Source organism: Bos indicus, chromosome X (assembly GCF_029378745.1).
Source record: "Bos indicus isolate NIAB-ARS_2022 breed Sahiwal x Tharparkar chromosome X, NIAB-ARS_B.indTharparkar_mat_pri_1.0, whole genome shotgun sequence".
NCBI lineage: Eukaryota > Metazoa > Chordata > Mammalia > Artiodactyla > Bovidae > Bos > Bos indicus.
Genome location: NC_091789.1, coordinates 140,373,480 through 140,391,173, shown reverse-complemented (window position 1 = coordinate 140,391,173; position 17,694 = coordinate 140,373,480). Strand labels below are relative to the sequence as shown.

The 17,694-nt window shown below is 43.3% G+C and overlaps 1 long non-coding RNA gene across 2 annotated transcripts in view; it reads right to left on the bottom strand.

Annotated features, from left to right (window-relative positions):
• The window catches only part of LOC139181273 (uncharacterized), a 137,989-nt gene that overhangs the window by 77,259 nt on the left and 43,036 nt on the right, over positions 1-17,694 (bottom strand). For both annotated transcript variants that reach the window (XR_011565279.1, XR_011565280.1), the window contains exon 2: positions 11,871-12,048. This is a non-coding gene — a long non-coding RNA (uncharacterized lncRNA). The remainder of the gene's footprint in view (positions 1-11,870; positions 12,049-17,694) is intronic.

The window sequence follows — 17,694 nt, the reverse complement described above, 5'->3', positions numbered from 1 at the left end:
TTTTTAAAATTCTCATCTTTTATAGGTCATTACAAGATCCTGAGTAGAGTTTCCTTTGCTACAGAGTAACTCCTTGTTGATTATATATTATTATATATGATATTATATTACATTATTATTACATAGTATTACATGATTATATAAATTACTATATTTTATATTTATGAATAAGTATAGTAGTTTTATATTTATGAATTCCAAGCTCCTGGCTTACCCCTGCCCTGCCCTTTATCCTCTGGTGACCATAGAGCCTGTTCTCTATGTCTCAGTCTTTGTATTTTGTAAATAAGTTCATTTGTGTCATATTTTAGATTCTGCACATGAGTGATGTGGTGTTTGTCTTTCTCTTTTCTCTCCCTCACCCCATTACAAAAAATATTAAAATAATTTTTTACAAAAAGCTATGCTTGGTAGGTGGAGAAGGCAATGGCACCCCATTCCAGTACTCTTGCCTGGAGAATCCCAGGGACTGGGGAGCCTGGTGGGCTGCCGTCTATGGGGTCACACAGAGTCAGATATGACTGAAGCAACTTAGCAGCATGCTTGGTAGGAGAATAGACTTATGGACCTGAGGAGAGGGTGAGATGTATGGAAAGAGCAACCTGGAAACTTCCATCACCATATGTAACAGAGAGAGCCAACGGGAATTTGCTCTGTGTCTCAGGGAACTCAAACAGGGGCTCTGTGTCAACCTAGAGGAGTGGGATGTGGAGGGAGGTTCAAAAGGGAGGGGAGATATGTATACCTATGGCTGACTCATGTTGAGGTTTGACAGAAAACAGCAAAATTCTGTAAAGCCATTATCCTTCAATTAAAAAAATAATAAATTAAAAAAAAGAAAAGCGATGCTGGGAACATCTCTCTTTCTGCATTTACAGGGAACCCTGGCCTTCACCTGTAACCTTGTCCCCTAATAAACCCAAGAGCCCTTGGTCAGGACATTCTCTGGACTTCTCAAAACTTTAGATACAATAGTTGCTTGGTACCCTGGAAACCATGACTGCATCTTTGGCATTATTTATATATATATATATTTTCCCATTAATGTCTTGCTTCTCATCCTGGGGTGGGAACAAAAATTGACAATTGAAATCAGAAGCTGAGACTTTGTTTCAAGGCTACTGCAGAGAAGCTGAATCACCAAAAAACAAACAAATTAAATAAAAGCATTCAACCAAATTTCCTAAAAAAATGTTTGAAAGTAACTTTATTATTTTGGGATGGACAGGAACAGAAATCCTGCAAAGTGTCTTGGGGAAGGTCTGAAATGTTCAAATGTATAACAAAGCAGAATACATAAAGGAACTTGGAAAGATGGGAATGAGTGTGTACCTCCCACTGATGACAGAAATCCATTATTGAAAGAAGTTGTGTTGTTCGGTCCCTAAGTCGTGTCCAGCTCTGTGACCCCTTGGACTGCAGCTCGCCAGGCCTCCCTATCCATCACCAACTCCTGGAGTTCATTCAGACTCACATCTATCGAGCTAGTGATGCCATCCAGCCATCTCATCCTCTATCGTCCCCTACTCCTCCCGCCTTCAATCTTTCCCAGCATCAGGGTCTTTTCCAATGAGTCAACTCTTCGCATGAAGTGGCCAAAGTATTGGAGTTTCAGCATCAGCATCTGTCCTTCCAATGAATATTCAGGACTGATTTCCTTTAGGATGGACTGGCTGGATCTCCTGGCAGTCCAAGGGACTCTCAGAGTCTTCTCCAACACCACAGTTCAAAAGCATCAATTCTTCGGCTCTCAGTTGAAAGGAGAGGGTGACCTTAACCTTCCTTCCACTAGAATGTTCTGCATTTAACTTGTGTTAATAACTCTGGGCTTCCCTGGTGTCTTAATCATAAAGAACCCACCTGCCGTTGCAGGAGACCAGGGTTTGATCCTTGGGTCGGGAAGATCCCCTGGAGGAGGGCATGGCCACCCACTCCAGTATTCTTGCCTGGAGAATCCCATGGACAGAGGGGCCTGGTGGGCTACAGTCCATGGGATCGCAAAGAGTCGGACATGACTGAGCGACTAAACGACAACAGTAACACTCTGACCCATGGAGCATCATCTGGAATGACTGGCGGTTTAGCTCTTTCATGTTATCCCTCACCCCATCCCCCACCAAAACTCTGATGGATGCTTTCAGAGTCTCGTTTTTGAATTCAGGGAACATTAACTCTTTTACTGTGAAATCTGGCTGCTAAGAAAGGAAGTGATGGAGAAATAAATGGCTGAAGCCCAGACTCAAAAGACAGCGGGGGTCATCACAATGTCTGTGCCCCTGAGAAGACAAAAATCCATCCTGTGTTGAACTAGGGAAATTAAATTTAGTTTGCACACAATGGTTTTATATGAAAAACAAGTTTTTAGCCATCTGCGGGTTATAGGCCAGTTTAGCTTTCCATCAGTCCCTTTAATTGATAATACAGTACAGTCCACCTTACAAACAGAGAGTGTTTTCAGATAATGAAACTTCCTGTCAGTTAGAAAGGGGAGAAAATTTTGGTGATGAACGTTCAGTTCAAGGAGCTAGTGGTTGCTGTCCTTGGGTAATGCATTGTGTCTTCCTTTTAAGTAGTCTTCTTGTTGTGTTTGAGGCTCCATGAATTCTTGCAGCTGCCTCCAGCAAAAACTATTCAGGTTTATAAGAAGATAAACATTTCTTTGCTGGAATTTGGCAGGGACAGCGAGTGTGGTCTTTGGTAGCCATGAACTCAAGATAAAGAACCCATCTTAGAAGTATGCTAGGGGCTTTGCAGGTGGTCCAGTGGTTAAGACTCTGTGTTTGCAGTTTCCTAGGATATGCCCCGGAGAAGGCAATGGCACCCCACTCCAGTACTCTTGCCTGGAAAATCCCATGGATGGAGGAGCCTGGTAGGCTGCAGTCCATGTGGTTGCAAAGAGTCAGACACGACTGAGCGACTTCACTTTGACTTTTCACTTTCATGCATTGGAGAAGGAAATGGCAACCCACTCCAGTGTTCTTGCCTGGAGAATCCCAGGGATGGCGGAGCCTAGTGTGCTGCCGTCTATGGGGTCACAAAGAGTCGGACATGACTGAAGTGACTTAGCAGCAGCAGTAGCAGCAGCAGGATACGCCCATCATACACAGATTGAGCAGTAGTGATTCCAAGGGGCTCAGGCTTCCATCGTGGCTTAGACAGTAAAGAATATGCCTGCAGTGCCAGAGACCTGGGTTCAATCCCTGTGTTGGGAAGATCCCCTGGAGAAGGGAACGGCAGCCCACTCCAGTATTCTTGCCTGGAGAATCCCATGGATAGAGGAGCCTGGTGGGCTACAGCCCATGAGGTCGCAGAGAGTTGGACACGACTGAGTGACTAACACTTGCACTTCCCGAAGGGCTAGGGTTCCATCTCTGTTAGTGAACTAAAGATTCCCATGTGCCATGTGGTGCAGCCAAAAAAATAAAAGTATCTTTAAAAAATTTAGCTTCCATAGAGGTTGAGACTTTTCACAATCAAAAGTCCATTTTTCCATAAAATAGACTTTATTTTATGAAGTTTTGCTCAAAGAAAAATCTAAATTTGTAGAAAGAATGAAGACATTTGATAAAAAAAAATATATATATATATCCCCAGTGTGTAGCAGCAGAGAACGTTGTCTCCTAAATTGCACATCAAAATGCTATCCTCCACGGAAATTGTGTTCCCTTTAATTCCACAGGAAATTTTAGTGGCCACGAGATAACAGTACCGCTTGTAGCAGAACCTTATCTCCCAGGACAGAAACAAAGAGCTTGAACGAAACCATCTGACAAAGAGAGGAGAATTAGAAATGCCTAAGAATTTGGTTCCCTGGAGAAGGGAATGACAACCCACTCCAGTATTCTTGCCTGGAGAATTCTATGGACAAAGGAGCCTGGTGGGCTGCAGTCCATGGGGTCCCAAAGAGTCGGATACGACTGAGCGACTAACATTTTCCTTTCAGGAATTTGGCTACGTCAGAAAAAGGGCAATTCTATCATTGATTTATGACTCTCTAGGTGGTTCTTACAATGAAAAATGTCGCTGAGTCATGACCCCATGGACTGTAGCCCTCCAGGCTCCTCTGTCCATGGGATTCTCCAGGCAAGAATACTGGAGTGGGTTGCTATTTCCTTCTTCAGGGGATCTTCCAGGGATCAAACCTGTGTCTCCTGCATTGGCAGACGGATTCTTTATCACTGAGCCACCAGGGAAGCCCTCAGTTTTGTATGGCTTTAAAATATCTCATGTCTGAGCTAAGACCCACTGCTGCTGCTACTGCTGCTAAGTCACTGCAGTCGTGTCCGACTCTGTGTGACCCCATAGACGGCAGCCCACGAGGCTCCCCCGTCCCTGGGATTCTCTAGGCAAGAACACTGGAGTGGGTTGCCATTTCCTTCTCCAATGCATGAAAGTGAAAAGTGAAAGTGAAGACGCTCAGTCGTATCCGACTCTTATCGACCCCATGGACTGCAGCCCACCAGGCTCCTCTGTCCATGGGACTTTCCAGTCAAGAGTACTGGAGTGGGGTGCCATTGTCTTCTCCATAAGACCCACAGTGTCCTCTAATAAATAGGAGTAGAAAATAGCAAAGTCAGAATCTAGATAGATAAGCAAGTAGGAGAAAGGTGAATTCACCACCTCTCAGATTCTCTCATCATTGTGTGAGAGCTTAGAATCTTCAATTTCTCCTTATATTTTATAGCATTAAATTCACTAAGGCATAATACCTCCCGTTATATTGAACACATTCCTTTCAATCATATCTGTACAACGTTGGAGGCTTGATAAATTCTGTTATTGAGGTTCAATTTATTGGGGTTGCTACTTTTTGTGAATATGCCTTAAATTCTACCTGATTGTTGTTCAGTCACTCAGTCATGTCCAACTCTTTGTGACTCCATGGACTGAAGCATGCCAGGCCTCCCTGTCCATCACCAACTCCTGGAGTTTACTCAAACTCATGTCCATTGAGTCAGTGATGCCATCCAACCATCTCATCCTCTGTCGTCCCCTTCTCCCGCCTTCAATCTTTCCCAGCATCAGGGTCTTTCCCAGTGAGTCAGTTCTTCACATCAGGTGGCCAAAGTATTGGAGCTTCAGCTTCAGAATCAGTCCTTCCAATGAACACCCAGGACTGATCTCCTTTAGGATGGACTGGCTGGTTCTCCTTGCAGTCCAAGGGACTCCCAAGAGTCTTTTCCAACACCACAGTTCAAAAGCATCAATTCTTCAGTGCCCAGCTTTCTTTATAGTCCAACTCTCACATCCTTATATGACTACTGGGAAAACCATACTCACCTTCTGAGGTTCTCTTTATCCTGGTCAGGATAAGTTCTCAAAGAGCAGACTGCTTACCTCTCCAATGTTTCTCAGGAGCAGAAATTGTTGCCAAAGATTTTCCAGGGTTTTTGACATTATTGGATACTTTATTTACCTTATTGGATACTTTAATATATGTATTCCTTGACTGAGTCTCAGGTGTAGAAAAAAAAAAAAAAAAAAACCTGAGTATGCAATAAACTCATTCTTTGTCTCCTGAGGAATAAAAATTACAGTCATGCACAGGAGTGAAATTCTAAAAGCACAGGAAAAAAAAAAGGAACATAGTAATGCATTCAGTGTGAAAGGGAAAAATGCTGACTTTTTATTTATGGATGAAAATGTGGAATGGTGACCAGTGTTTATAATAACGGATGAACACTGGAAATGTTGAGGACCCTGGGCATCCCAAGGTCAAGATTGTGTCTGGTGCAACTTCATTCTATTTCCTTTTCTCATCTTATCCAAGCTCTACTGATTTTCATAAAAATGTGCATAACAGGAAGTGGCCATTCACATTTATGGAAGTACCCAGAGGCTGAATACCTTCCCGCCATCTCTGTGTTGAATTAAGACTGATCACAACCATATATATATATATATATATATATATATATATTTTTTTTTTTTTTAACCATGAAAAATGGTGATTGCCGTCACATGAGATGAAGGCAAGGACACATTTTCCACACGATTCCATAAATCTGAATTTAAAGAGTTTCATTACTCTTCATGAAAACAAGCGGTTCATATTCACTGTTTAGATCCACTTTGCATGGTAAAATGATCAGGCTTTCCTTGATGGAATGGGAGTTTACAGTTTCTTGATTTTTTTTTTCCCCCTCCTAATTTAAAACCTTCTGTTGTGGTGCTTTGGTTTTTTTTTTTTTTTTAACTTTCTTTTGTTTTGCTTTTTTGGATAGGTCATGATGTTAGTAACGTGTGTGCTGTTCAAGCTGGCGAGAAAACCAGTTAACCAGCCAGTGTCAGGATGTTTGTGGTGTACAGAAGACAAAGTGTTTAAATAGACTTGAATTCCCAGTCCTCAGCCATGGTTTAACTTAAAATTATCAGCCTGGTATTGGTGCCAAGATAGAAAACATGGATCTTTGCAAAGATAAACAGATCTCAGAAATTGCACCAAGCACAGGTAACTCTGTTTTCTAAAGAGACTTTTTAAATTGTCTTTTTTTGTTTTTGTTTTGTTTTTTGGATTGTGTGGATTTTTGACAGGAAACGGGGTAATGGGAGTTTGCTTTCACTGAGCTTTCTTGAATTATACCCTTTACTTAATCCTGGTGCCATTTATAAAACCTAAGGAGTTAACTTGGATCCAGTGATAACTGTAAAGACAGTTCAGATGCTGCTATTTTGGCATTTATTTATTTGATTCTTTTGTGACATGCACACTCTTAGTTGCGTCATCTGGGATCTATTTCCCCGAGCAGGGATGGAGCCCGGGCCACATGTATTGGGCACTCTGGGTCTCAGCCCTTGGACCACGAGGGACGTTCCAGATTCGAGTATTATAATCAGTTCCATTCAGTCACTCAGTCGTGTCCGACTCTTAGCCACCCCATGGACTGCAGCCTACCGGGCTCCTCCGCTGTGGGATTTTCCAGGCAAGAGTACTGGAGTGGGGTGCCGTTCACGTATAGGTGGTATTATATACTTGTCTATCTCTCTGTGACTGACTTCACTCAGTGTGACAGTCTTGAAGTCCATGCTGTTGCAGATGGCATTATCTCAGTCTTGTTTATGGCCGAGTAGTATCCCAGTGTGTACATGTAGCATGTCTTCTTTGGGCATTCATCAGTCAGTAGACATTCAGGTTGTTCCCACGTCCTGGCTATTGTGAACAGTGCTGCTATGAACATGGGGTGCCTGTATCGCTTTGGTTTATATTATTGTCTGGATATATGTCCAGGAGTAGATTGTTGAATCACATGCTAGCTGGGTTTTTAAAGGAACCTCTGCTGTGCTCCATAGCGGCTGCCTCAATTCACTTTCCCACCAACAGTGTAGGAGGCTTCCCTTTTCTCCACACGCTCTCCAGCATTAATTGTTTGTAGATTTTTGGATGATGGCCATTCTGACCTGTGGGAGGTGATAACTTCATTATTGTTTTGATTTGCGTTTCTCTAATAACTAGTGATTCGAAGCATCTTTTCATGTACCTGTGTCCATCTGTATGTCTTCTTTGGAGAAACGTCTATTTAGGTGTTTTGCCCACCACCAGGGAAGCCCAGGAATCCTGGAGTGGGTAGCCTATCCCTTCTCCAGCGGCTCTTCTGGACCCAGGAATCAAGCTGGGGTCTCCTGCATTGCAGGCAGATTCTTTACCAACTGAGCTCTGAGGAAAGCCCCAATTTTTAACAGACTTGTTTTTTCATATTGAGTCAACTGAGCTGCACATATACTGCCTTTTAAATTGAGCTAACACGTTGCACTATCACTCAAGACATTGTGAAGTCACGATAGCATAAACAGAAGCATAAAATACCATACGTGGTAGAAATAATATGAAGCCTGCCACTTGGTAAGAAGATTTACTCAGGTAGCATAATAATAGAAAGATATGAGACAATAAAAAAAGTGAGGGTATTTTATCTTCTCTTCTTATATAGGAACCCTCCAGTCCACCTGAGGAACGTAAATGAAGTCTAGATGAACTGTAAGATGGTGTTGTCTTGGGCAGTTAATTCTCCCTCTGGAGTGACTCGGGCATTTCATCTCTTTATAGCTTCCTTCTCTCTGATGATCATCCTCTGGCTGACTGCTCTTATCAGATGCCGGTGACTGATGGCCAGGCCGCCTGTTGAGATCATATTGATTGAGGTCACTGCCCGTGAGCTCTTTCCAGAACCTTCTTAGTGGAAACTAGAGATCCTGTGAAATTGGACACCATTCCCCATTCTGACAGGAGACTCTTGTGTAGAAATGCATGCACGTTTCTGTACTTCATACAGGGTGAACCATGGTGCCTCGCCAAAGGAATCATCTGACCCACAAAGAAAGAAAATTCCATGCTTGTCAAAGGAAGCCCCACACCCTTTAAAATTTATCAACAGTTTTCTTTGTGATTTTTTTTTTTTTTTTGAACTGAGGATTCATTGAAGAAATATCTTCTCTGTGGCTTTTCTTTGGGAAGTGATGAATCGGGCCATTAGAGAGGAACAGATGGCCAGGGGCAGATTATGTCGGTCTCAAAGAGCCGTTGTCACTGTTCAAATAAAGATGGTCACTGTTATTCTTGCCACGGAGCGCTCTTTAACTTACGAGTGCACTTGAAACCCACATTTGCACATGGCGTTTTCTCTGCGTTTCATTCTAATAAACGGTGTAGTCCTCATAGTATGAGACAGCACACCTCTGGTAGGTCTGATGCTGTAAATTTTCTCCTTCCAAAAGGCATGTCTCTTCTTTATTTTTATTTTTTAATATTTATTGGAGTATAGTTGATTTACAACATCGTGTTAGTTTCAGCTATACAGCAAAGTGAATCCGTTTTATATATCTATATACATTTATTCCCTCTTTTCCAGATTCATTTCCCATATAGGTCATTACAGAGTATACAGTAGAGTTCCCTGCACTGTACAGGAGGTCCTTACTAGTTATCTGTCTTATATATTATAGTAGCAGCAATAGAGAAAGGAGTGGCAACCTGATCCAGTATCCTTGCCTGGGAAATCCCATGGGCAGGGGAGGCTGGTGGGCTACAGCCCATGGGGTTGCAAAGAGTCAGACACAACCAAGCGACTAAGAAACAGCTGGTCAGCAATGTTGTGATGGTTTCAGCTGACCTCTGAAGGAACTCAACCATACCTATACACATATCCATTCTTCCCCAAACACCCTTTTTGTTTTTTGTTTCTTTTCCCTAAACTTCTCGGTGCTCTTCTGGAGGCATTATTTTATGTAGGCTTCCCCAGTGGCTCAGTGGGTAAAGAATTCGCCTGCAATGCAATTGACACAACCCGGGTTTGATCCCTGGGTTGGGAAGATTCCCCTGGAGGAGGAAATGGCAACCCACTCCAGCACTCTTGCCTGAAAAATCTCACGGACACAGGAGCTTGGAGAGCTACAGTCCATGAGTTGACAAAGAGACATGGCTGAGCACACACGTGTTATTTTATGTAATACCAGTTTATTATCATATTCATAGCTTTCTAAACTGAGGACAGGTTGGTTTTACTTAACAGTAAACCTTCATTCTTGCAGATCATAAATTATGATAAGTGCTCCATACAATTATTACTCATTCCTTCCACCCACAGACCTGTCCCAGAATGACTGCTAAATTATGTCATCAACCTATTCATACCTCAAAATAAAGACCTTCATTCCGAATATTGCCATGAATTATTAGCATGATAGCATGGATTAGAAAGGATGGAGAATTTGGGCTGCTTATGTAGGAATCTGCCTGTAACCTTGAACTTTAAAAAACGCCATAAAAGCAAGTCGATACAGAGTATAAATTATACTTCTTGACCAAGAATCACCTACTGTGTAACATACACTTACTCACAGGCAGCCTTATTTTCCCTTCTGGGTATCATTTTGTTAATTCAATTCAGTTTTATTGCGTTTTTCTGAGCCATGAGTCAGTCCTTTTAAGGTCTGCGCTGAGGTTTCAAAAGCTATTCAGAATGGCAAGAGCATTCTGTTGCTTTGTCAGGAGTATATTTCCAAAAAAGAATTATGCATCTGGCATTTGGAGTATATTCTTAAAAAGAAATTGTTTTGGCTTGGGAATACGTCGCTGTAGAACGTCCCTAAATTAACCATATTAGAGATGAAGTGTATGTTAATAATGACAGTTGATGCTTAAATTCATTGCCTTCATCATCTCGTAAGTTCCTGGGAAAATGTCATTTAAACCCAGTGGCATTCCTGTTATCTATTCCTTGTAAACATCAAGATAGTTTTAACAGTATTTCTTTTCTGATGATGTTCTGAACATGCAAATGATTTTCTAGAATGCCTTAGAGTAACTGTGGAAAATTTAAGAGTTTGGCTGCCACAATCCATGGGGTTGCAAAGAGTCTGACATGACTTAGTCACTGAACAAAAAGCAGAAAACCTTTACATTGGAGAGATATAATTCACCAACTGAATCGTATTGAATGACTCTAAATCCTTGTGAAAAAAACATAGCTCAAAAAGAAGAATCCTCTTGTGTCGTCGATTGTTTTATCTTCAGAGTACTGCCGTCATGAGTGTTGAATCAAATTCTGATAATTAGGCATAGTTCCATTTCTTGGGCTTCATGAGTATGACTTATTCAGTTATTGGGGCTTCCCTGGTTGTTCAGGCAGTAAAGAACCTCCCTGTAATGAGGAAGACCTGGGTTCAATCCCTGGGTTGGGAAGATCCCCTGGAGAAGGGAATGGCAACCCACTCCAGTATTCTTGCCTGAAGGATCCCCATGGACAGAGGAGCCTGGCGGGCTACAGTCCATGGGGTCGCAAAGAGTCGGACACAACTGAGCCAACCCAAGCATGCATTTAACAGCTATTTATTCCATGCCTGTTGTGTTAGGAACCTGCAAGGCATTAGAAAAGTATCCAGCAAAACACTATCTTGCCCCAACACGGTTCAAGGTTATGTGAAGAGAGAGGCATTAACAGATAAATGCATATGGCTTGGCTGTAAGGCTTCCTATTTCCAGGCACTCAAGAATGTGGGTAACAGCTAGGGGCCAGACAGTTACAGCTCTTTGGACAAATATGGCCCCTGTCTCGCTTTTGCAAATAAAGTTTTATTAGAACAGAGCCACACTCATTCATGCATGCATTGTCCATGGATGTTTGCATTGACACATGAGCGTTAACTTTTGTGATATGTCCGACATGCCACATTGTGTGAAGTTAAGTTGCACAGTTTAATGATTTGATACATTTATACGTTGCAAAAGGATTTGCATTAGATAGCATTATCTAAGCCCTCCACCACCTCCATTTATTTTTTTTTAAAGATAGCCCTGGGTGATGGTGAAGGACAGGGAAGCCTGGCAGTTGAACAACAGCAACTCTGTAGTAGCTTTCAAGTAATACAATACAGTGTTGGTTGCTCTCAGCCCCGCACTGAGCATCAGTTTCCCAGAACTTACTCATCGCCTGCTGCTGCTGCTAAGTCGCTTCAGTCATGTTCGACTCTGTGACCCCATAGACAGCAGCTCGCCAGGCTCCCCTGTCCCTGGGATTCTCCAGGCAAGAGCACTGGAATGGGTTGCCATTTCCTTCTCGAATGCAAGAAAGTGAAAAGTGAAAGTGAAGTTGCTCAGTCGTGTCCGACTCTTCGCAACCCCACAGACTGGAGCCCACCAGGCTCCTCCGTCCATGGGACTTTCCAGGCAAGAGTACTGGAGTGGGTTGCCATTGCCTTCTCCTAACTGCCTATTTATACTCTTTGACCAATGTTCAAACAAAGCATTCTTCTTGACAGCTAGAGAGAGAGAGAGATCAGTTGCTCAGTCGTGTCCGACTCTTTGAGACCCCATGAATCACAGCACGCCAGACCTCCCTGTCCATCACCAACTCCCAGAGTTCACTCAGACTCACGTCCATCGAGTCAGTGATGCCATCCAGCCATCTCATCCTCTGTCGTCCTCTTCTCCTCCTGCCCCCAATCCTTCCCAGCATCAGAGTCTTTTCCAATGAGTCAACTCTTTACATGAGGTGGCCAAAGTACTGGAGTTTCAGCTTTGGCATCATTCCTTCCAAAGAAATCAGCTAGAACCTGGAAAAAATCCCAAATGCCCATCACTGCATGAATAGATAAATACACTGTGGTATATCCATCTAAATGAATCCTATTCCTCAAAGAAAGGAGCAAGTCACAGGGACATGTTACAGCTGAATGAACTATAAAAACAGTATGCTAAGCAAAAAATAAAGGGTATGATTCCATTCATTTGACATGTAGGCAAAGGCATTTTTATTTTTTTCCCTAGAGAATAGCAGTTGCCTGAGTTGAAAGTGCAGTTGCCTGAATATGGGCACAAGAGGACTTTTTAAAGGGATGTAAATATTCTAACTGAAAAGTGAAAGTGAAGTTGTTCAGTCGTGTCCAACTCTGCGAACCCATGGCCTGTAGCCTACCAGGCTTCTCGGTCCATGGGATTTTCCAGGTAAGAATCCTGGAGTGGGTTGGCATGCCCTCCTTTTGACCCAGGTATTGAACCCAGGTCTCGTGCATTGCAGGCAGATTCTTTACCCTCTGAGCCCCCAGGGAAGTCCTTCAGAGATTACATTCCACTCTGTTTTCCTTCCCACCTAAGTGAGAGTGATCCTGCCCCAAGAGAAATGTATTCTTTGGAAAACAGGCAATTAAACTTCCCTTAAATTTCAGCTCCCTCCAAATGATGTGGTACACTTGATTTGAGGATTGGCTTCATAGGCTCTGTTGGGCAAAACTTGAGCTTTAATTCTCATTGATGACAAAAATTTGGAGAACATCAGAAGCCATCTTAGAATAAAATAGGATAGATTGTTTTGTTTTAAATTAATATTTATTTTTATCTATTTATTTGACTGTGCTGGTCTTACTTGCAGCATGTAGGATCTAGTTCCTTGATCACGGATCGAATCCCAGCCACCTGCATTGGGAGCATGGAATTTTAGCCACTGTCTCCAGGGAAGTCCCCTAGGATAGATTATTGCTTTTTTTTTTTTTTTTGGTCTCTGAGGTGTTAACCCAGTGTTTGGCAGATACAATGCACAAACTAAATATTTGCAAAATTCCTTGGCATTTTAGCTTATTGAACTGCTTAATGTAATTTTTCAATAGCTAGGGAAGTCATTTATTATACAAATGACTGCCATGAAACTATTTCAGAAATGTCTAATTATTAGCCTTGTTCTTTCAGGCAGCAGTGTTTCATAGGAGAAAGCAGATTCCTCCTTTGTTTAGAAAAGCACTGATCCTTTTCTGTATAGCAAGGTTATTTTTAAAATTAATTTATTAAAAAAATTTTTTTTTGACTGCTATGGGTCTTCATTGCTGCGTGTGGACTTTCTCTAGTTGCGGCGAGCAGGGGCTATTGTCTAGTTGCAAAATGTAGGCTTCTCATTCCAGAGGCTTCTCTTGTAGTGGCTCCCAGGATGTAGAGCAAAGCTTTAGTAATTGTGGTACACAGGCTTAGTTGCTTCTCAGCATGTGTGATCTTCCCAGACCAGGGACTGAACCTGTGTCCCCCGCCCTGGCAGGCGAATTCTCAATCACTGGACCCACCAGGGGATGTCCAGTAATGCTATTATTGGCAATAAAAGATGGGTATCATTTGAGTCACTCAGTCATGTCCGACTCTGTAACCCCATGGACTGCATCATGCCAGGCCTCCCTGTCTATCACCAACTCCCGGAGCTTACCCAAACTCATGTCCATCGAGTCAGTGATGCCATCCAACCATCTCATCTCATGGTATGATTAGTGAAGCTCCAACACAGAGGCACAGAATTCCCAGTAATTTATGTAATGACTTCCCACTTGAAGATGTGGTATAGAATTTCTAACTCCTTACTTACAGGCTGTGGTGAGTGAGTCTCTTCCAGTGGTTAAAACAAGGAAAGCAGTTAGGAAGTAACTTAAGAGCTAGGAAACTTAAGAGCTAAGACTTCAGTCAGTATCCCCAGTGGAAGATCTATAGGTCATATATTCCCTTGATAGAATGTGGTGCCTTTGAATTCTTCCTTCCTTCCTTCCAAAAAAAAAAAGGCTATAACCCAATCTAGTCGTGAGAATAACCTCAAACACATCCCAGTAGGAACAGACATTCTACAAAATATTTGCCAGGTCCTTCTTCAGTCTCAAGATCTCCAAAAACAAAGGAAGCTCTGAGAGATTGTTATGGCCAAGAGGAGCCTCAGGAGCAATGGTGACTAAAGGTAATGTGGTGTTCTGAAGAGGGTCCTGGGTCACAAAGGGGACAGTGGGTAAATATGAAGGATGTATGGAGAGTGTGTGGGCTTCGCTTCCTCCAGTAAAACGTGAAAGGGAACGCACTTGGGTGTTAAAGGAACTCGCATGGTGGTCCAGCAGAAGCCCGCTAGATGCCAGAGTCTGAATTGTGAAGTCGTGTTCGCATCCATGCATGCTAAATCATTTCAGTCGTGTCCAACTCTTTGGGACTGAATCCCGCCAGGCTCCTCTGTCCATAGAATTCTCCAGGCAAGGATACTGGAGCGGTTTACCATTTTCTCCTCCAGGGGCTCTTCCTGACCCAGAAACCCTAATCAGTTTATAAGAACACCCCAATACTGCTGCACTGGGGGATGAAGGGATAGCTATGTTAGAGATGTCTCAGGGCAGACTGTGTTGACTCTGTGTCTCGTGCAGCTTGGATTACATCCATGGAGGAAAGAACTGGCTTGCCCAGCACCCCCATTTTCTTTTCTTTTTTTAAATATTTATTTGGCTGAGCTGAGTCTTTGTTGCAGCATGTAGAAGCTTTAGTTGCAGGGTGTAGGATCTAGTTCTCCAACAAGGGAGCGAACCTGGGCCCCCTGTGCTCGGAGTGTACAATCTTAGCCGCTGAACCACCAGGGAAGTGCCAAGCACACTTTCTGTGACTGATGGGTAGGTGTTCTGAGCAGAGTCTGTAAAGAATGAGGCCGACAATCACAGAGAATGTCGCTAAGTGCTCTATTTAGGAAAGATCGCTGCTGCTGCTGCTAAGTTGCTTCAGTCATGTCTGACTCTGTGCGACCCCAGAGACGGCAGCCCACCAGGCTCCCCCGTCCCTGGGATTCTCCAAGCAAGAACACTGGAGTGGGTTGCCATTTCCTTCTCCAATGCATGAAAGTGAAAAGTGAAAGTGAAGTCGCTCAGTCATGTCCGACTCTTAGCAACCCCATGGACTGCAGCCTACCAGGCTCCTCTGTCCATGGGATTTTCCAGGCAAGAGTACTGGAGTGGGGTGCCATCGCCTTCTCCGAGGAAAGATCGCTAAGTGCTCCATTTAGGAAAGATCGAGAAAGAGAGTCTTTGAGAGATGCAAGGAAGCAGGCAGAGAAAGCAAGTGAGACAGAGAGAAAAGAAAAACATGGTTGTCAGAAGAAATGCAATCTGGGAGTGTTGACATGATTTTTGGAAGACTCAGCTTGTATTTTGGAATATCATTCCCCTTTGGCATTCTTTTGTACGACGCTTTCCTTAAACCGCGCCTTGCACGGTGCTTGGGACTAGATGGCCATGGCCTTGAAGACACAGTGGTAAAGATCATGACCATGTGATATTCCAGTTTGTTTAGTTTGCTTTTATAAGAGGTTGATTTTAAGCTCCTTGTAAAGATTGCATTTCCCACCCACTATCTATGACAGTGCTTGAAGTGAAAGTCGCTCAGTCGTGTCGGACTCTGGGGACCATAAGGACTGTAGCCCACCAGGCTCCTCTGTCCGTGAGATTTCTCAGGCAAAACTACTGGTGCTGGTGCTGGTGCTGGTGCTGGTGGTTTAGTCTCAAAGGCATGTCCGACTCTTGCGACCCCATGGACCATAGCCCACCAGGCTCCTGTGTCCTTGGGATTTTTCCAGGCAAGAATACTGGAGTGGGTTGCCATTTCCTTCTCCAGGGGATCTTCCCCACCCATGGATCAAACCTGAGTCTCCTGCATGGGAAGCAGATTCTTTACTGACTGAGCCACCAGGGCAGCACTAAGAATACTGGAGTTGATGCTGTGCCCTTCTCTAGGGGATCTTCCTGACCCCAGGCATCAAATCACGGTCTCCAGCATTGCTGGCAGATTCTTTACCCTCTGAGCTACCAGTGAACCCTACATAGTAAAATGGCACTGAAGATAAATTTAATACAAAGGGGAAAATGACTGGTTATTCCTGAACTTTGTCAGAAAACTGGACTCTGGAACGTTGGCCAAGAATTGCTTTGTGGCTGAAAATGGCTCGGGTAGAACCTAAGACTTCCGCACTGCCAACGGCCAGCCGTGTCCACTGGAGGGCAAATAGTCATGGACTCAATTCCAGTCTTTTCCCTTTGCTGAAGTTTTTGCGTTGTTGGTGTCTTAACTTGGGAAGACAGTGGAATTCCCTTCCATGATAGTAGAAAGAGGATTGCATCTTTTTTTTTTTTTTTAATTGTTAGGATTGATTGGATTAGCTTTTCTTAACACTGGGTCTTTGTTGCTCCATGGGAGCTACTCTCTAGTTGCAGGATTTGCAGGAAGATTCTTTACCCCTGAGCCACCAGGGGAGGCCTGGATTAACTTCTTAAATCACGTTGTCTAAGAGTACCAGTTTATTAAAAGTATAGTTCCCACGGAGAAGTTCTAATGGCCGCAAGATCCATAGTTAGCATTCAGTCAGTTCAGTTCAGTCTCTCAGTCGTGTCTGACTCTTTGTGACCCCATGGACTGTAGCATGCTAGGCCTCTCTGTCCATCACCAACTCCCGGACTTTACTCACACTCATGTCCATTGGACTGGTGATGCCATCCAACCATCTCATCCTCTGTCATCCCCTTCTCTTCCTGCCTTCAATCTTTCCCAGCATCAGGGTCTTTTCCAATGAGTCAGCTCTTAGCATCAGGAGGCTAAAGGATTGGAGTTTCAGCTTCAATAGCAGTCCTGCCAGTGAATATTCTGGACTGATTTCCTGTAGGATGGACTGGTTGGATTTCCTTGCCATCCAAGGGACTATTCAAGAGTCTTCTCCAACACCACAGTTCAAAAGCATCATTTCATTGTCAGCATAATGAATTTTAAGAATGTATAATTAACTCTGTCATTTAATATGTAACTCAGTATGTAATTCTTGTCAAAACACAGAATTCTTGGTAAGAACTCCTGCACTGAGATATCACTTACTAGCTAGATGAAACGGAGAAGGCAATGGCACCCCACTCCAGTACTCTTGCCTGGAAAATCCCATGGATGGAGGAGCCTGGTGGGCTGTAGTCCAGCAGCAGCAGCTAGATGAAAATGTTAAGCTGTGAGATTCAAGTTCCTCATCTACAAATTGGAATATTACTAGTAGCATGAATGTGTGTGTGTGTGTGTGTGTGTGTGCGTGCTAAGTCACTTCAGTCTTGATCAACTCTTTGTGACCCTTTGGACTGCAGCCCATCAGCCTCCTCTATCCATGGGATTCTCCAGGCAAAAATTCTTCAGTGGGTTGCCATTCCCTTCTCCATGGGATCTTCCCAACCCAGGAATGGAACCCCTGTCTCCTGTGTTTTCTGCATCGCAAGCAGATTCTTTATCACTGAGCCACTGAGTAAGCCCATGATAATGAGTGGTTCTTGTATATAAACAGGAAAGAGTTGGTGTGTTAAATTTATCAAGGTGAAACTGGACTGCCAGATACCTCATTTACTTTCACTGTGGACACATACTGCTTTATTATATGTGTACCACGAAGGAGGAAATGGCAA